The sequence below is a fragment of the Drosophila subobscura genome, chromosome A (genome assembly GCF_008121235.1).
Source record: "Drosophila subobscura isolate 14011-0131.10 chromosome A, UCBerk_Dsub_1.0, whole genome shotgun sequence".
Taxonomy (NCBI): domain Eukaryota; kingdom Metazoa; phylum Arthropoda; class Insecta; order Diptera; family Drosophilidae; genus Drosophila; species Drosophila subobscura.
The window spans coordinates 4,449,502-4,470,073 of record NC_048530.1 but is presented as its reverse complement, the minus strand read 5'-3'; the positions used below and the strand labels follow the sequence as shown (position 1 = coordinate 4,470,073).

General features: G+C 45.0%; 1 protein-coding gene across 1 annotated transcript in view; it reads right to left on the bottom strand.

Annotated features, from left to right (window-relative positions):
* The window catches only part of LOC117889865 (low-density lipoprotein receptor-related protein 2), a 111,051-nt gene that overhangs the window by 66,134 nt on the left and 24,345 nt on the right, over positions 1–20,572 (bottom strand). The gene's annotated exons all lie outside the window — the stretch shown is intronic.

The window sequence follows — 20,572 nt, the reverse complement described above, 5'->3', positions numbered from 1 at the left end:
GGAACTATCACCGAACTTTTTGCCACATTCTTAGATACGAAATAGTTGTCATATTTAGCTTGTAGGACTGCACCGTAGAGTCTCTGGGCAGCGGTCTCTCGATTCGCTATGGGGAACTTAGCTTGTTCTTTTTTCTGGCTCGCATATTTAAGCAATTTACTATGCCATTGAGTGGCGGTGTGTGAATGATATGAAACTCAAACAATGTAGACAAACACATTAAGTGAAAGAGACAGAGAGAGACACAGAGTGAAAGAGTGAAAGAGCGAGAAGGGGGACTGCTCTGAAATGTATGCTGTAAGCGCGCCGCATGCAAATAATGTTAATTTAAATTCGAGTATCATCGTCGCTGGCAGCAGTAGCAGCAACCTGCAACACCAGCAGCATACCAACACATACACACACACAAACACACACACACACATGTACATACATATGTGTGGTATAAGTTGACAGTCAACAGAGAGGCAGAGGCAGCATCGAATTACCAATGGCCAACTGGAGTTGCTCCCGTTGCCGTTGCCCTGCAAACAACCAGAATTTTCCCCCAAAAACCAGCGACTACAAGTTTGACACATGTTGGGGGTGGCAGCAGGGGAAGAAAGCATTTACAAAGTGTGCACAGCCTTAAGATGGCAACAGCCTCAAGGTGCAAGTTTACTCGAAGTGCCACATAAGGCCGGACACGTGAAGGCAGATGGGATTTACAGTATATCTGACGCCTGCCAATTGCTACTTATGGAAAGCATTCAAGAGCGTTCTTCTGCAAGTAAATGAATACATATGTAATATGTACATCAATCTAACAACTATTATGTAAGCCTGCTCCGTGTTGAGACACAAAAAGTATCCTAATTAAAACTAAATTAATTTCATGCTCGCAGTTTGTAGGGTGTGCAGAGAGTCGTCTGGATCTCTCCCTCTCTCTCTCTCTGCTATGAACTTGATCCTTTAATTTTTGTTGTCGCATTTTTTTGCTGAAGCCTCGTGCACTCGTTAAGGCGGCATAGATGTCATTTGTGGCTGTTGTTGAAGCGTTTCGCTCGTTTATTTTAAAGTGCTTTGGCTGGAACACACACAAACATAAACACAGCCACCGCCACAGCCACAGCTGCCCGTGCACGTACACGTACACATAGAGAGTGAGAGTAGAGAGAGGGAGAGAAAGCAGTAAACAAATTTAAAGCGCAATTAAGTTTTGCGGCATAGACAGACAGAAGTCAGTTTTCAGTAATAAACTGCGCCCTGGCCTTTTGCCAGCCAGGTGGAGAGCTGCAAAAGAGAAGAGTGGCAAGGAGAGGAGTAGATTGGAGTGTAGAGAGAGCGAGAGAGAGAGAGGACAGGGGGAATGTGTGGCAGAATGTGTCAGGTGTGTCTGTGCCCTTTCCTTTCCTACATAACACATACATATGTACATATGTACATATGTATATGTGACACATAATGTGCCCCTTGATTGCTGCTGTTCTCTGCTGTTGCTGAGCGTTGCGATTAAGCCGATAATGATGATGTTGATAACGTTGATCATGATGCAGCAATAATGCTTCGTTATTAATGCTTCATGATGAAGCCCAGTCCACAGTCCAAGCATCCACCAAGACCAGAGCAGCGGCTGGGGCTGGGGCTGGGCCTGTGTCAAAATATGGCCAACTCGTGTACTTAAGCATCTTAAAAGCATCTCAGGCAGATGTGGGACGGGTGGCAGAGATGGGAAAGCAATTCCATGTCATACATGAAATGTGTTCCCAATTTCCATTACCCAGCCACAGCCGCATGTGGGAAACAATGAAAGCAGATTGGGAAACACATATTCATAGAAAATAAATCTATCTACGCTCTTATTTACTTTACTCCGACTTCCTTCAGCTGTTAAGATCCAATTAATAAGGGGCCAGCATCTAGCGAAGGTTCCTCTTATCATTCCTAATTCACTTTCTTTCATTTTCCACTCCATCATCATGGCATCTCTCTCTCTCTCTCCCTCTCTGACAGTTAATTACTGTTTTATGTACCTCCAATCTTTCCTCATTTGAGCTTAGCTTCGGCTTACAATAATTTCCCACTTTTTCGTTGGCTTTTTTGGCACACTTTTGCTCGATTAATATATCTACTAATGACATTTTGCACTCATTCCTGCTGTGTGTACACACACACACACACACACACACACACACACATAATGGTTCATAAATATTCTCTCTATTGTGGTTGTTCGATATCTTTTTCTGTTGTTTTATGATTTTTCTGTTGCTCTGTTGTTCTGTTGTTCGGCTGATTGTGTGTGTGTGTGTTGCTGGTGTGTGGCAACATCTCTCTGCTTGTTCCTACACATCTGTTGCTGCTCCTCTCTTGTCGTAGGAATTGCTTCTCGTGCTGTTGCTGCTGGGCGCTTATGTTTGCAAGTGTTCCTTGCGTTGTTGCTGCAGTCACACCTTTTGTGGCCACTGTTCTGGCTTGTTGCTGCTCTTGGCTGTGTGTGGGGCAATGTTCTGGCCATAAATTTAACTTTAACTTTAATTTTAGCCGTAATCGTAGCTGTGTGTGTGTGTGTGTGTGTGCATGCATATTGATATTTGTCACGAACTGCCCAAAAGTATGCAATTCTGGCTGAATGTTCACTGCAGCCCGTAAGGCACAGAGCCGTGTCGTGCAAAACACCTACGGAAAATGTCTGGGAATATTGTAAAATAAACTGGGAAAATATTTACATATTTCCTCCTTGGTTCTGCCACACTCTCCCCCTCCCCCCCCAGAAAAAGGTAATGGCAATCCTGCACTCCCGAGAGAAGGAAGCCAACAGAAAGAATCTTTAAGCATGTCCAGCCATGGCCATGTGTGTGTGTGTGTGTGTGCCTGTGTCTGTGTGTGTTTTATGCATTTGTTACTTGTCATGTTCCAGAAGAGGGTTTTGGTCTTTTTGGCCAGCTTTGGATCCCCTGGCTCCTGGCTCCTGGCTCCTGTTCTGGCTCAAATATTTGGTCTAATTGTTGCTGTTGCTGCAGGAGTTGCCCAGTGCCCGGTCCCCTTGCCGCTTGCCGCTTGGTTTGGCGGCCTGTGGTGGGCCGAGACAAGCCCATGGCCAAAAACCCGAAACCGAAACCAAGCCTGGGCCTGGCTGTTTGGTTTTGCTAGTCAAATTACCAAAAATAGCAAATGTGATTCGGTCAGGGCAAGAACATGAAGGGAGACAGCAGCGCCAGAAGCAACAGCAGCAGCAGCAGCATGACAGCCAATTCCCTGTCTCCATTCCACCATCTCTCTCGCACTCGCTCTCGCTCTCTCTTTCTCAGAGCTGCCGCTCAGTTGCTCCCGCTGGCAAAGCGCTATGTGGCTAATTACTTTCGAAAGTCAAGTTATTAGCGTGATTACAAAGGCATTGCACATGAGGCTGGCAATACAACAGCAGCAGCAGCAGCAGCAGACACAGCAGCAACAGCAGCAAGGAGCGACGGATACCTACCAAGGAAGCACAACAGGAAGAGGAACAAGAGTCAGAGCAGAAGAATGTAAAGCAGATAGAGAGAAAGAGCAAGTAGCATGGCACAGTGGCGAAACTTGCACCACAAAATGAGAGTCCGAAATCAGAAAGAATTTCCTGGCAACTTTTTTTCCAAATATCGTTTAACATTTTAGATATGTAAATGGCAACGTACAAGTAAATTCAATAATAATAATAAACTATTGATAATTGCAGATTTGAGAAGTTGAAACTGTGTTCGGCCCCACAGTGCAGTGTTCTGGCAAGACAACGACAACGGCAACGGCAACATCAGGAAGGCGAAAGGCTTACATGAAAATTAGCCAAGCGAAGGCCATTCAAGGGCCACGGCCGAGGGGCAAGTGAGGCTGGCGGTGCGCACATGCGGTTGGCTGGGGTTGGGGTGGGGTGGGGTGGGGTGCTCATGCTCGTAACAATAAAAATAATCATTCAGGAGGCGACCCACAGGAAGGCAACTGGGGTTAGTGCCAGACATTTTTTGGCTGCAACAACAAGCTTACTTTCCGCGGTGCCGAAGCTAATGTTTCTGTTGCCATTTGTTACATGTTGCATGGTAAACGTTGCTGCAATCAGCATGAGAGAGAGAGAGAGAGAGAGCGAGAGCGAGAGCCATCATCATCGCTATCATCATTAGCAGCAAACAGCCATTGTGATTTGATTTTCAAATCAGACTCGGAAACATTTTGCATTTACATTTTTTTGTTGTGCAACTTTCTGTGTGTGCATGTGTGTCTGTGTGTGTGCATGTGTGTGAGTTGGTCACATTTTAATTAGCATGGAAATTAATTGCCACCAATTAAGGAACATTTTCGAATGAACAAATTGATAATTACAGAGGGAAATCACGGCCGCCATCCGCATTGTTGCAGGGAGCTGGAAGCCTTTAATTCGGCTGAAATAAATGTAAATAAATGTAACCAAATGTAGCTGGATAATATATCCAGAGATATGCGTTAACCATTGCCATATTTACATATGCATGTTCCCATGATGCATCCGAGTTCGGAAAGATTTGAGACAACTGCTCGATGAGAGGTCGAACAGATAAAGATTTTACCCAATGCGTAACGATACACCAATCCGAATTTGGGATGGGGATGGGGATGGGGGGGATTTGTATCTCAGCTGCTAGCTCTAATTGGGCTCCGCTCTGCCTTTTCATTTATTTTCTTTTGTGTACTTTCTTTTAGTTTTTGTTCTCTGCTGTTGCGCTTTGTGCTCTTTGTAGCTTTGCTTTTGTTGTAATTAAATTAACACATTCTGCTTGTTAACAAACAACTTTTGCCGGGTGCGTGTCCTGTGCGGGAAGGAGCTTCAAAAGTTGCCTAGGACGCCAGCCCAGCACACCCACCCCCCAGTGCTGCCTGCCCCGCAAACTTCTCTCTGGGCAACACATCGTTGGGTACTCCAGGCAAGTGCCAGTCAATCAGGCAGCATAATGAACTAATTGAAATAATTGCCAGGCTGCATAGTTAAAATATATAAACAATGTCAGTAAACGATGTGGAGGGACTCCCTTCGCCTCTTCCACATGCATACTACATCCGCTACCGCCCACTGCCGCCTAGCCTCGCCACGCCACGCCACGGCACGCTCCACTCCGCTCACCCTGTTGGCTGGCACAAGTTTTCGTAGCATACTTTGCTGCGCTGCTTGGCTCTGCTAAGCTGAGCGAGCAGACAAACAACTTGGAAATTCATTTAATTTAAACGTTTTCCTTGGCACAAGCCAATGAAATGGAAATGTGCAAGGAGAAAGACCCATCCACAGATGCGGGGCTGGGGGGATACATTTAACGGGTGCGACCAACATGCAACTTATTTTCTGCTTCAGGCTGCAAGGCTGCCGCCAGGTATGTAGGTGCTGCTTAGAAGTTAAGCAGCTAAACAGGCGAGCCGTTGACGCACTGGCGGCACTCAAGCCGAAAACCTTTTCAAACCAAAAACAAAAAGTAAAACATAAAAAGAACCAAGAACAACTTTTCGGTTTTCGTTTTTCGTTTTCACCACCCACCACGCAAACATTTCAGCCAACGGGGGACTGGGCTGGGCTGGCGAAACTTTTCACCGAAATCTATTCGTTTATGCACTTGAAAATTCTTGTGCACCTTTTGGACAGTGAATGCCGAATATAAAATTTCCTAAAAGTGCCCAGTAGGAGGTGCTCGTACTCGGTAAAAGATTAAATGATAAAATGTTTAGTTCTAAATGCAAGTTTAGATCTAAAAGCGAAAGGGAACTCCTACAGAATTCCGCTTAGCCAGAATTCACTGTACAAATGTTGCACGGAATGTGGGAATAGTGTGTGGTGGGTGGGGCCAGGGGGCCATGGAAAAGGTCGTCATGGCCGGGAGGGGTCAAAGCATTTGAGGCACTCAACCGTCAATACGTGATAAAAGTTTTGCTGCTGCTGCTGCTGGTGCTGGCTGGTGCCGTATCCGTTTCGGCCAGAAAGAGCCAGTAAAAATGCACTAAAATATCAGAGATGTGCGTGTGTGCCGCCACCTTGCTTCACCCTCACCCTGCACCAAGTGTGTGTGTTGGTGTGTGGGGGGCGAAACTTGTTAAAAGGTAATTGATACAAAATGACGTTGAAATCGAAGTTGAGTGCGACTCCTGCCTGCCACATATGTGCTCTCCTCTAGGAGGAAAACTTGCATTTGCGAAAATCGAACGTCCGCAGCAATTTTCCATTTAGCCAAAGAAATTTGCACAGAAACCATTTCCAGCTATCTGAAAAATGAAATGAATGGAAAGGAAAGTAAGAAAAATAAGCATTGGACATGCTGAGAAAGTCAAATGTAAGGCAGTGCAAACAAAAGAGAAACAAATGAGAAAACGCAAAGAGCCAGAAGCTCACTTCGCCCTCACCTTGCGGATGGTAGGGAAAAGCGGCAAAAGAACGAGGCAGTTTGGCTAATAAACAGAAATCGAAGAGGGAAATGCTCACAGCAAATTGGTTTGGGATGCGATTGGATTTGGATTTGGATTTGGCTTGAGCTCGGGTATCGAAATTGACTTCGAGTTCGAGTTCGAGTTCGTGGCGCAGCTCGTAAGTGGAAAAAGAAAGGTAAATCACACTGTGAGAAAGTTGTAAAAATGCCCAAGCCCAAATAATGAATACAAAGGGATCTCTGAGCTGATCCTAGGACTGACCCATCGATTTTCGATGCCAGCATGGGAATATGAATACCCATTTGGGGTTTATGCAAATCACTTCCCCCAGTGTACGTAGACAAAAGGAGGCTAGACCAGACTCAACCTAAACAGAACTTCCCTTTCCTCTGTCCCTTTTTTCCCTGGCGACCATTCCGCAGACAAGCGGAAGGGAAATCCTTTTCATTTCAATTTTTACGGAAGCGGCCATATTTGTGGAAGATAATCGGTTGGTATTGCCTTCTCCGACTTGCCAGTTCTTCTCCTTTTTCTTGTGTATTTATCCATCTTTTCTTTGTTATTTGTGGTCGCTGACGCAGCAGCTGTGGCCCCGTTGTTTGGTTTTTGTTATACGCGTTTGCTTCACTGAACTTTGACCGCAGCAGCAGCAAGGTTGAGTCCGTAGCACAATTCTGCTGATGTATGAATGGGCCATAGTCTGGTTGCTCCTTCAGGAAATCTCCCATTGGGAATTCCTTCCAATTGAACCCCAAACAAATACTTAGACCTGTCGTCTCTCAGTCATAATTCTGTGTTGGCTTCTGTTCTGTTGTGTTCCGTCTTTGTATTGGCTTTTAATCGAATTAATTGCATTTAACTGAAGAGTTTCCCACTGCAAGGAAATGTCTGAAGATGGTCAAAGTTTGTTATGAAATTGAAAATGTGGTCGAATGATTTTCATTATGCTTTAGGCAGCAACCAGAAAATATACACAAGAAGAGTCAGCGCCACAAGCAGAGAAGAACTTGTGGACGAGGCAGCCAGCCAGCTAGCAGATCCTTGACCTTTTCCGACCAAGTGGCAAGCCATCAATCAATCCATTAAATTAATTTGTTTTGCTTGCTGCAAGATATTCTTTAATTGAATTACATTGGAAAAGTCACACAGCCAGGGACGTCTTTTCCCGTTTAAACATTTTCCAACATGTGTGTTTTTCAGGCAAATATTTAAGCAGAAAACAAAAGTTTTTGTTTTAAAGATAAATTTCAAGTGAGTTCGCTTGGCTTAGTCAAGGCCTCAAAAATATTGGCCAGACGTCAGGTAAGCCAAGGAGAAAGCCACGGGCACGGGAATCATCCGCCCACACAAAGCAAAAGCCTTTCCTTTCCGTTCACTGCCGCCGCTCCACCACTTCTGGCATAAGCAACGCCACATGGAAAGTAAATTGCATTTTATATTTTAATTCGCACATTTATGGTTTGGCATGCAAAAGAGTCCACGAAGAAGCAACAAAACAAAACCACAACAACAAGAACAAAAAAAAGAAGCCAAAGCGGATCCTGACTAGAATCCTTTGGCTGCTGCTGCCGTCGCTTCTGCTCTTCAAGTGCATTCCACACACACGCACATGGAAAATGGAAAATTATTATAGAAATAATATGCACTTTGTGTGGCACACACAGCCACAGGTCGACTGACTTACTCCACCCACGCCCCCCCTTTCGGAAACTTATACGGGAAACGTAAGCGAAACGAGGCGAAAACCAAAACCAAAACCAAAGCCAAGGGCAACGCAGGACCATCCAGGATGTGCACTCAGCACGTGGGAGCATGTGTGCCTGTGTATGTGTGTGTGTGTGTGGGTGGATGTGTGTCGGTTGCTGATGTGCTTTGGACATGCTCGTGCTAGCCGGAGCAGACACATTTCCATCGTTTCTTGGGGCACTACGACCAGTGGGTCCCTCGACTTCACATGGGAAAATTGTTGAGAAATATCTCAAAATTGTAAGCAGATATTGCCACAAGCTTGAAAGCAAAACTGAACAGCTGTTCAAGATTACAGTTTTTCTGTAAATATCGGCGAGGATCCATCAAATTATGGAAAATTTACGACATTTAAGGCCACTGCCGTCGCTGTCTTTAAGTGCTCTTTCGGACTGCTCTCTCTCGCTTTTGCTTTTCCTTTTCCTTCTTCTTACTTGTCCAACACACTCGGGGACGTCTCTTTGGCAGACGTGAGGCTTAAGTTGAACAGTTATGTGTGTTTTTGCTGCAACTGCAAGTGAATTTGCATGTGTAACGGTCAGTGGACGTTGCCACAGTGCCACCTTAGCCTCACCCCCATCACCCCTCACCCCTCACCACTCACCCAGTCGTGACCAGGCAGAGCCAACAGCTGACAGACTCTGTGTGAAAAATGTAATTTCAACGTTATCCTGACGTAATGCCAACGTTATCTGCTTGCACACGCCTCTCCACTGCATGGCACTGCACTACCGACCGACAGAGAGACAGAGAGAGCGAGAAGGAGAGGGAGAGAGGGAGAGAGAGAGAGAGAGAGAGAGCAGGCTATGCATGCATATGTTGTTGCTGCTTTGTTTGCTAGTTTTCGTCCCTTTCCGTTTCTGTTCCATTCAGTGCGCTCCTCTTCTGGCCAGTGTTTGTGCTGTTCACTTTACAGTTAACTCACTCACGCATGCCATCTCTCTCTGTCTGGACAGGACCCGCTCCCGCACACCACACACCCGCAACACACACCCGCACCGGCCCGGCTCTCATCGGCCATCTCTGTCACATTGTTAGTAACAAATTTTTGGTTTGGCTTATATTTATTGCATAAATTTTGATGACCATAAAATGGAATTTCCAGGGACAAAATTGTTTTGAATTTTAATTCACTTGTCAGCCCCCGACAACAGCAGCAACTGTCAGCAAGCAGCAAATTTTAGGTACGTCCGAGCAGGTGCTAAAAGGGAATGTAATAATAACCGAAATGGATTTGAGGCTGTCACATCGTGGAGTCCCCGCGCTGGGGGGACGGACGGACGAACAATGCCTTCTCGTCGGCTTAATCCCTTTTTGTGTCCACCCCAGTCCAGTTCGGGCCGTTATTAATTGGCAATTGTGATAATGCAACAAAATGAGAGTTGAGATGAGATGGGATGAGATGACCATGGATGGCCCCTTACAAAGCACACAAGAGGCGTCATAAAAGATGGAAGACAGGCAGACAGATGGAGACTTTCTCAAATGCCAGGGGGTTACAGATGAAGAGTGTGGAAGTGCTCTATAAATTGCACTTGGGTTTCAATCAATACAAATAGGGAGACAGAGAAAGGAAAGGAAAGCAGGAAGACGGTGCAAGGAAGATGGAAAAATAAATCATTTTTCTTTTGTACATTCGGAAATTGCTGAAAATATGAATATGCCAATCAATAAAGTCAATCAAAGCATACAAAATAAAACAGAAATATTCAGAAAGAAGACTTCAAATTGCCAAAAATTTAAAGAGCCTAAGAAAATGAATTCAATGTTTCCATTTCACATGTTGCTCAGCCATATTAAGGTTTAATGCAATTACTGGAATTATTCCAGTTACATTTATGCACATAAAGATTCAAGATTTATTCCCCACTCCACTTGAGGCAATTCACCTAAAACCTTTCTTCCGGGAAGGCCACAGATCACAAACTTTTTCTTTCGCATCTATTTCTATTAGATTTAATGCTGACCCTTTTCTTGTTGCTTGTTGTTTTTGTGTGTCGCGTTGTTGGCTCAGCTTTCGGTCAATTCAATTTGTAGTTTATTTATATGCTAGATCCTTACACGTCCATGGGGCATGCATCCGCATCAGCATCAGCATGCGAATCCTAGTTCCCTAGCCCCATACTCCATTCGCAATGAGGTTTTCATACCCTGTACTCGTGGGGTATATTATATGCGAGGAGCAGAGCAAACACTCGAACATTCGGCAGGAAGCGAACCCAATCGTGGTCGCACTTCAAGGGTATAATCACTTCGAGACGCTCATTTGGGATTTCTTACTGGGTCTCTGCCTCTGTTTCTGTTGGCTTTGACAAGCATTTTTTTGTTTGTTGTTTTTCAACGGCGGTGGCGGTCGACGATAAGATCGACAAATCACTCGCCCACACACTCTCTGCTCTCTCTGCTCCCGCAGTGCCGCTTCAAGCTGCTCTCCCTCTCTTTCTCTTTCTCTTTCTCTCTCCCTCTCGTTCTGCTCTTGCGGATGGTGTCAAACGAAAATTCAACCACTTTTGTTGATTCCTCTTTGACTAGCAAGCGACGCGTCGCAGTCGCCAGCTACCAGCAGCGTCACTTTTAGTGCTAAGCAAATTTTGCAGTCAAGTAATTTGTGATTGAAGAGGGTGGGGAGGAGGAGCAAAGCGAAGCGAGAGACGGCCGGCGGGCAATCAATCCTTTGACTTTTGTCTCTCTGCCCACCCGCTTTCGCTCTTTCACGCGCTCGCTTTTTGGCTCAATTAAAACTGCGAGAGATCGAGCGCGCAAGCTGGGATTCATTGGGGGATAATCATCTCGATTGGGAGTTGGCTTTGACTTACCTCTGAGCCACATTTTATGTACATCTACTTATTTATGCAAATACTTGATCATTGTTGTAGTTACCTGCAACGAAAGGATTGATGGAAATTGGTTTCAAATTTGGTTTAATTAATTCAAAAATATTTCGATGCTTAAATTTGATGTCTGCTAAATGTAACGATTATTACTGGAAATTCCCTGAATTATCATGGGAAACATCATTTAATTTACACAATTTCTTAGCAAATAATCATAATAATTTGAGCCTTGTGGGGAGAGCAGAGTGGAGAGTAGAGTCGTGTCCTGCTTCCTCTCTTTCTCTCAGTGTCTCGCTGTCTGCAGTTATGCAATTAGTTTGCTCACCAGCCAATAACAATGGGGACCTTAGTCAAATCTTTGATTTCCAGCCTCAATAATCCACATGGAAGATTACATCTGAATGTGTGTGTTTGGCTGTGGGGTGGAGGCTAATGGATGTTCGAGGGAAATGTGCAGCAGGGGGGAGTGGCTGGCAGATACAAGTATTGTCATAGAAGTTGTGGTTGAACATTTTGTTTTGCTGTTTGCTGTCCATTGTCATACGAAATGTCCACAGTGAAGCGTGCCGCACGTGAACGAACACTCCCACAATTCATTAAAATCCCATTTCAGTTTCACATATTATGTTTTTCGATACGCTGCCGAAGTGATATGCGAACTGTCCACTCTGGCATATTTAAATTTGTCCAAGTGTAGCTCTCCTTGAGGTACACACTGTACAGATGTCCCTATCCCAGATAGCATCATAAATTCCTTTTTATGTGAAATGTCTTGTGATTTACATTTGGGTTCATTTTTGGAAGCTGTCAAAGAAGATGTTTATTCTTTTTGTGGTCCGTTGGCAAACCGAGTCACCACTTCCACTCAGCCCCCTCAATGTTTACCCTCCTTTTGGTGCAGTTTCGGCCATCTTTTGGTGGTAGCCACTGTACCCACATGGACATGCGACTGGGACCAAAATGGCGCGCTTGGCTGCACTTGAAATGCGAGTGTGTGTGTGTGTGCCTTCGTTTTCTTCATCTCTGCCTCTGCCATTAAGTGATGTCTGTGGCCTGTTTTCTTCATTTATGCCCCTGTGTGAGTGTGTGTGTCTCTGTGTGAGTGCTTTGAGCTGTATTAAATATTTTTCTGCCTGCATTCAAAGCAATTGCTGGCTGCTTTTCATTTGCAGTCACCGTACACTGCACTCCACACACACACACACACACACACACATGTACATCCATATATACTCCATATGTGTACGTTATATTTATGTATGAGTTTTTCTGCAACTAATCTCATAAATCCCAAAGGTAAATAAATATACAAAAACAAGGAAAAACGTTTAAAAAGAATTTGTTCAAAACTTTTCTTCTTTTCAGTCGATGTTCGCTCTCTCTGTGTGTGTGTGTGTGTGTGTGAGTGTTTGTGTGTATACTTTTGTGCGGCACTGTCACATCATTCACTGCATAAAGAAGGCCAGAGAGGAGTTGGCGGAATACTTTCCGCCTGGCCTGTCTGGCTGGCTGCCGTCTCCCTCCCCCTCCATCCTGGATGTCACTTTATGTACATACTTTCTATATGTAAATAAATACATTTACAGTCCACTGTGTTTTTGTTTTGTTTTTGTTTTTGTTTTCATGCTCTTTAGTTAGTTTTCTTGTATTTTTTATGCCCTGAGTGGTGGGAATGCATTTTATTTCCATTTAATTTGCGGTCTGAAGCGCATTCCAACTAAATGTTTTGACTACGGAAGCATCCTTAATGCCCGCCCAGCCGCAAACAGATAGAGATTGAGAGATTCAGAGAGAGCCTTTCTCTGGGGAATGCCTCCCTGTCCGATACAAAATATACGTAAGTATTCAAAGCCTTAATATCCGATGCAAATAACCAAAACCCATCGGAATGTTCCACTATTTAAATGGTTTGAGAATTTTCTTTTACTTCTTTGCAAAAAAAGCGAATAATTTTCGACTCTAAAAGGAGATGGTTCGAAGGAAAGCAGCAACAGCAACAGCAGCAGCAATGGGGAAGATAGATTTGCCTCATAATTGCCTGGGGACGATTGCCACACATAAGTACATACCCGTAGGTGGCACAAGAAGCAGCCTCAGCCTTAGCCTCCTCCTGCCTTCAAGTAGGAAAATTCAAGCTATCGAATAATTTTTAAAGGCCTACTGAGCAGGGATGAGTGCCATGAATGCATACTCAACAAAAACAAGCGATAAATTTATCGATTGGAGCACCGCGCCCCACAGTCATGGCAGGAAAACAACCAAAGAAAGTCCAACATCAACTGGCCCTCGACTGATTTAGTGCTTTAAATTATATTCATCGAATGGCAGCAGCCAGCGAGCATCCTTCTTTCCCAAAAAGTCCTCGAAGAGGAAAGGCACAATCAGGTAAGTTCTTCCCTTTATTTTTCAATTTAATTTTATTTTTCTACTCCATTTGTTTTTCTTCGTTCTCCTGCACTTTTCGATTGAACAGCACTCGATTGGCGGTGTGTGGGTCTGGGTCTGGGGCTGGGTGTTGTGGGTGTACCGAGCGTAGAAGCATTTTGTGGCATCGGCGCTTAGTGTTGGGCAATGTCAACACCCTTCGCCTGAGCCACCGCCCCCGGTTGTGTGTGCGAGCTACGAGTGCTATTTGCTGAATGAAACACAAATTCGATTCAGCGACAAACGCCTGGACTTTGACTGGCCTGGTCCCGTGCCCCGTGCCCCGTGCCCTGAGCCCCCAGGCGCCACCAGGTGGGCTGGCATGCTGGTTGGTTGCTTGCTTTTGGTCAAGGATGTTTGAGTTGTTAAGCTGCTTTGGAACGAGATGCCGCCCCGGTCTGCCCAACCCAACACAAACCCAACAACTAACATGCTTGAGCCATGCTGAAAGTGGTCATGGGAGAGAGTGTCCTCGTTGTCCTCCTTGTTAGTTGTCCATTCAATGTCCATTTTGTTGTTTTCCTTTCAATACTTCTTTTTCGGCGCTTCCGTCTGTCGTTTCTCTTCTTTTTTTCATGTTTTGTGTGTGTCTGAGTATTTTTGTGCAACTTCTATTATGTGATACTAAATTTTCCCACACACAAAAACTGGCAAAAAAAAGGATCTGCAATGTGCAGCGTCATTTTATGACAGAACACACACACATTTTTTCACAGGGATGAGCAGGATGATGCAGCCACAGAAAGGGGCGGAGAGGGAACTGGAAATCGATCGAGAGGTTGGGAAAAGATCATGGAATAGTCGATTAAGTGTGAATATTTATGCAAACTCTTAGCGCTAAGCTTCAGTGTCAGTGTTACACATGCCAATGCCAGGCTGAGGTGTTTTTATGGCTGTATCCAAAGGTGTCTTCATCGCAGGTCCAGACACAATTCCCCTTGCCGCATTCCATGTGTCTCAGGATCAATGCATCCCTGGCTGCCAGGCGGGAAAGGCAGCTGATTCTGCTGCCCCATACACTCCCGCTCCATTCCCTCTAGTGCTCTGACCTCTGGTCTCCCCTGGTGCCACTGGACTCTGGTGCTTCGACTCTGTTGCTCTTTTGCTCTTTTGCGCCTGTTTTTCTCTTTCGGTTCGCCTTTGTGTGGATTTTTATTTACGGTACACTCACTCGTCGGCGTATTCCTCGTATTTCTCTGCATCCTTGCTGCTTTTTTGTCTACCGAATTATTTGCTACACATGGGCGGAGACGGGGGGGAACGCAGCACTATTACGTGGGGGGGCTCCTTCCTTCTTTTCATTCACCATGCTGAGGTTGTTCATCCTTCTCCCACTTGGATGGACGGCTGCTCCCTCACTCACACACACACACACACACACACACACACACATCATAAATATGCTGGCCCAAAAGTACCGTTTTGTCACTGCTCCCCGTCTCGCTCTCTCTTTCTCTCCGTCTCTCTTTGACGCTTTCTGCTGCATGTGTATTTCTTGCTATTGTTGCTGTTGGCTTTGCATAGAAATTACTTTTACTAGGGAAATGGGATTTTTGTTGCTGTTGCTGTTGCTGCAACACTGCGGCGATTATGCGACGCCAAAGCAATTTTTGGCAATAGCAAGAGAAGGACAGAAAGAGTGAGAGAGAGAGAGAGCGATATAGTGTGAAAAGAGGAGTGGCGGAGCTCCTGTCTTTAATGTCTTTTTCGTATACACCAGCTAAAAAGCGTTTTATAATTTAGAAGGAGGAACGAAGCCACCGGCTTCTACTGAATATCCCCCCCAAGGTTCGAGAGTGCTTGGTATCTGGTTTCATTTGTATCCTGATTATCTTGTACTGCATTCAATTTGACAGTTTTTTGCACCGCTCTTTGCATTTTTAATTTCGCCCAACCAAGGCACAGAAAAATTGCATATGCAGCACACGTTGCGTATGCGTGATGTCAGCAATGATTAATTAATGAAACAAACAAATTGCTGAGCGCAAGCAGGAGGAAATACATAATGGCAATAGGAGTACAAAAAAAACCAAAAGAGGCGTGCAACAAAATGTGATTTTAATTTTCATTTACGCATCGCTCAGCTGTTAATCCATTAAGTACAGTCAGCAATGGCGATAACTGACCAATCAGGCTACATTGGCCATCATACAAAGTGTTTTTGTTTTATTTTATTATTGTTTACTTGGCTTACATTTCGTTTTGTAGCTGCTGAAGCTTCTGGGCAGCCCAACTGCTCGCGTTATGCTTAATGAGTGTTCACTCTGGTTAAACTAATTAGTGGAGCTCTTTGAGAATCTATACTCCCGACTAGATCACCTCTTAGTGTGTGTGTGGGAGCGGGGCGGGATAATGGTAATGGTAATGGCTGTCCACAAATTGAATAATTGCATGAGCTACAAAAAGAGAAATATCATCCGTGAGCTTGTTAAGTTTCCCACGCTTCTGGACACAAACATAAAAAGAAAACGCTGGGAGGGGTGCGTGGGAGTGGCAATGGCAGTGGTAAGTGCTGGTGAGTGGGTGAAAGGGGCAAGGACTTCATACAAATTGAATCAAATTGCATGACAGCAGTGGATTAACAAAGAGGCAGGCAGCGAGAGAGAGAGAGAGATAGAGTGTGTGTGTGTGTGTGTGTGTGAGCGGGCAAACAAAAAACTGGCATTGAAAATGTTTGCTTGAAAAAGTGTAACAGAGAAAGTTTTCCCAGTGGCTAAGTTAATGAAATTCTGTTGGTGTTTTACCCTAATCGATTTCGGTGCAGCAAATATTGGAGCATAAATTTCATTTCAGCAGCATATCAGCTTTCTCGGCGATAGATTAAATAAACATCAAATGTGTGTGAGAACAAGTGAGCGAAATGTCTGCAAAAGTCGCCGAGCACAAGCTCGATTCACCCCCCCCCCCTCAAAGTGCATTGGCATATTAAGCGTCTGTCTGCAGGGCAGAAAGAGGCAAACGTGTGCACATTTTATTTTATTTTTATGATTTTCATGTCTGAAAGTTTTCTTCCAGCAGTTGAGTGTGTGCACTGGGGTGCGGGGTGCAGCGGGGAAAGGCACAGGCACAGGCACCGGCACAGACTTTGACTACAAACAACAGGCAAAAGTTTCAATTTCTGCAATTGTTAAATTTTTGCACGCACAAGAAATAAAGATGAACAAACACACACACACACACACACCCATGCCATGCCGCCTTCTCGGCGAGGAGTGAAGTGGAGTGGTGTGGGGCGTGGGTGTGGCAGAGAGTGATGCAGGGGAGGGAGCAGCACATGCAACGATAATGTGAATGACCAGGGACCAGAGAGAGAGACGAGACCAAAGACTCATAAGTACTGGCGCAGCACATCGACAACGAGATCCGAGACGAGCCAAGGCGAAATATTGACTCAAAAAGATGAAGTAAATTGCACACCGAGGCACACTGAAGCAAAGCCTGTTTGCATGCAAAATAAATTACACATTGCTTGGCAAATTGAATATAAATTCAATCATTCACAACATCCTGTTACATTCAATTTACGTTGTTTGCGTTTCTAAGCCACGACTACCGGTTGGTGGCTGCTCTCAGCACACTGTGCCTGGTCATAGCCAGGGCTAAAGCTAAGCCCGCTGGATACTGTCAGTTGCATTTGGCCATTGTCCCGAGTACGTGCTGCAAATCCGCGTCAGTGACTGTCCGTGAGTTAAATGCTCAGAATTCGGATCGATTTGGTTCGGTTTGCTGGGCACGTCTAATTAAATCACCCGTCCGCCCGAAGTCGTTCGATCGTTGGATCGTTGGATCGTTGGATCGATCGTGTCCCAAATTCAATTAGTTCAATGAGTTGACTCCACAGACAACGTGTCAAATTTGATGCGCTCAACAGTAAATTTCAATTGAACAAAGAGATCACAAAATAAAGACGAATTTACGTTTGTATACATCCATCCAGTTGGGTGGTTCTGTACTCTCCTTTCGCTTCCCGTTCAAGGCCAGCAAAGAGAGAGAGAGAGAGAGAGAGGCACACTGCCAGAGGGTCCCCCATTATTATAATCATAAAACTTGCTCCTGCGGGACACAACAGTTTCCACAGTGTTGATGGTTTAGTCACCTTTAACTGGTTTCACTGTATCATACAATCACTCTCCTTGTCCCTCTTTCTGTGTCTTTCTCCGGCTCAATTATGAGAGTCTTTGGCTTTGTTTAGCTTGGAAAAAAGTTAACGATTTCCGCTGTTTGTGAATGGGGTGGGGAAACTAGTTTTTCGTGACTTCGACTCCTTTACGTGGCTTTTCTTTTCGAGCGATTGATTAAAGTGATGACTGGCTGGCAGGCTGGCCACTGCTTCCCCTGCGTTTCTTTCCCATGCCATCGCTGTATTTGCATTGGGGCTTTTCGATTCTCCCCAGCCCCTGCACAGAAGAGTGCAGTGGCAGTGGCAATACGTAGCTGCTGGACAAATCAATTTGCCTGACAACCGCACGCAAACACTCATAAAATACATCTGTACATGTGCACGATAGTGGATAAAATCGTATTGAGTGTTGATTTATTGGCCATGATCTGATTTGGAACAAACAAGAAAACCCATTTAGCGACATGTCCAGGAATAAATAAACCCAACATGTACATTTATACAGACCAACACCATGTCAAATGGCGCACATAAATCTAATTGAATTAGCGTACGAAAATCAAATCAAAAAGGCAAAACAGGGGTGCCCCAGAAGCGGGACCCCCGAATTGACACTTTAAATCGAAAGATGCAAGTAGTGGGGGAAAGAGGTGAGAATTTCAGAGTGTGGGTAGCAAAGGGGAGGGCAACTCTACCCCGAAAGTGTGAAGACATAAAAAGGTTGAATGAACTTCGCTTTTTCGATAGCCAATGGATCGTTCGTTCGTTCGTTCGTTCGTTGACTCTTTCTGGTCTGGAACACGAACGGTGCGAGTTAAATGCTTAATATTTTACTTTATTGCACATCCCCGGTGCAAGATGCAATGACGGCAGACAAAAGCTGAAGGACATCGAAAGCGCGACAAATAATTATAATACCAGAATCTTTTTTAGAAAGATTCAATTGTGCCATCAAGTAATATCTGAGACATTTCTGTTGGCTTATCCGTTATTTCGTTATTCCGTAATGGTAAATCCCAGTGCGCTGCCACGAACATTGACCTGCCCCAAAGTCAAGCCCACCCCTCCATGGGGTACCCGAACTGCCCCCTAAACCCGAAGCAGCCGCAGCTGATTTGCACAACATTTATTTGTCAGTTTGTCTGCAAGTGGAGCAACGCCATTTTGCGCTCGGTGCCACTCAGTGGCAGTAGTGTGCGCTGCTTGCGCTGCTTGCACTGCTTGGTTTACCGCAACGAAGCAAACAAGCAAAAGGAATCAGCACTCCACTCCACTCCACTTCACTCCCTCTTCACTCCACTCCACTCTCTCCTGCTGCAGTACATTTCTACGAGGAGGGAGACAGCTGCTTCAAAGTTTCCGCTGCTGCTCTGCTCTCGCAATTAAATGTATTTTGCTTTTTTTTTCAACTTTCTGCTTTAACTTTCAGCCCTTTGGAAACATCAGTGCGGCTCAATTAAATTGCTCAAATGTTCATAAAACATTTGACTGCACAGAGCACGAATTTACTGCACATACACAATGCGAATGCGAATGCGAATGCGAATGGTTATGTATGGCTGCTTTTTGGCTGTTATTACTATGATCGAGCGATACATATGTAAATATTCATGTAGGCCTTTAAGAGCTCAGCCCCACCGAACGGTGTCACATTAACACTCTGCTTAGAGCGTAGGCAAACACGTGCCTGTCTGCCAAAAGAATCTTCTCCCACTATCCATCAATCCTCCCTCCTCCATTCTCCCCTTTACCCCCTCTCCACAGCCAACCAGCACCACAGATATATTCGCTCGACAAGCAGTGCCATCAGTCAGTCACACTTCTGCTCCTACCACTCGCCTCTGCTCCTCCTCCTCGCCAGCGCTTGTACATTCACAGAGCAGAGCCTGTAGACAAAAGTAAATGCTAATAGCATGGCAAATTTAATTTTCACACTCACTTTGTGTACGTGTGTGTGTGTGCCTTTGCGGGAGCGAGAAATGATTTGAGTTCTTCTTCGGGTTTTGGGCTTTAATTGAATTTGTTGCGTTTTTGTTTTGCTTTTGCTTTTTGATTTGCTGTTGTTTTTGGGATACCCTGTTCGAGACGAGGGTATATTTGAGCATCAGAATCAGTTCAGCAAAATCTGCTCACACATCGAATCCATTCAAACTCTTCCCCATCTCACATTCCAATTTGTTTGCTTGATTTATCCAATATATGCCACGGGAGAGAACATTTCTACGGGTAACCAGGGTGCCGGTTAAGGGAAATTTCGTATCGACTGTAGTGTAGTAGATTTTCTGCTTTTGTTTTTATGCAAAAACAATTTTGCGCTCAATTATGCGAGCGTTAATTTCATTTTTGAGGCAAGCTTGCCGTTTCCACATACCCACCGGCTCGGCTCGGCGCGGCTCGGCGCGGCGCGGCTTGACTCGGCTCCCCTAGGCTCCACCGAACCGGTGCTTTTTCTGCCACTTAGTTTTATGTTTCGTACAGTACAGTGTCGTTGTCGTTGTTGTTGTTGTTGTTGCTGTTGTTTTAGGGAAGTCCAGAGCTATTTCGCTCTTGCTTTTGTTTGGCGCTTTTTGGCGATTTTTTGTTGCGTTTGTAAGCGCCATTTAAGCCGACGGCAGCTGTCAGAGTGCATCTGTGTCTGTCCATGTGTGTGTGTTCAGCTTTATCTATTTTATATATGTGTGTGTGTGTGTGTGTGTGTGTGTGCGTGAGTGCTGTATTAGCGGAACGTCCGTGCCAGGGACCGGCTTTTAATCGCTGGACGAGGAGCCAGCAAACAGAAGAAAAAGCAAACGAACGAACGAACGAACGAACAAACCAACCAAAAAACAAAACAAAACAAAAAAGAATCCAACATTGCATATTGTCCAATACACCACATTGGACGCCCCAGCATCCATACATCTCATACCCATAGCCATAGCCATAGCCATAGCCATCGACTCTGTTCGTTGTTCCCCTCTGGACTATCTCAACTATCTTTCGGTGAGTGCCCTGCTACAGCATCGCCACCCTGCCACAGCCACTGCCCCTCTCGGTGCTCTGCTCGTTGCTTCTC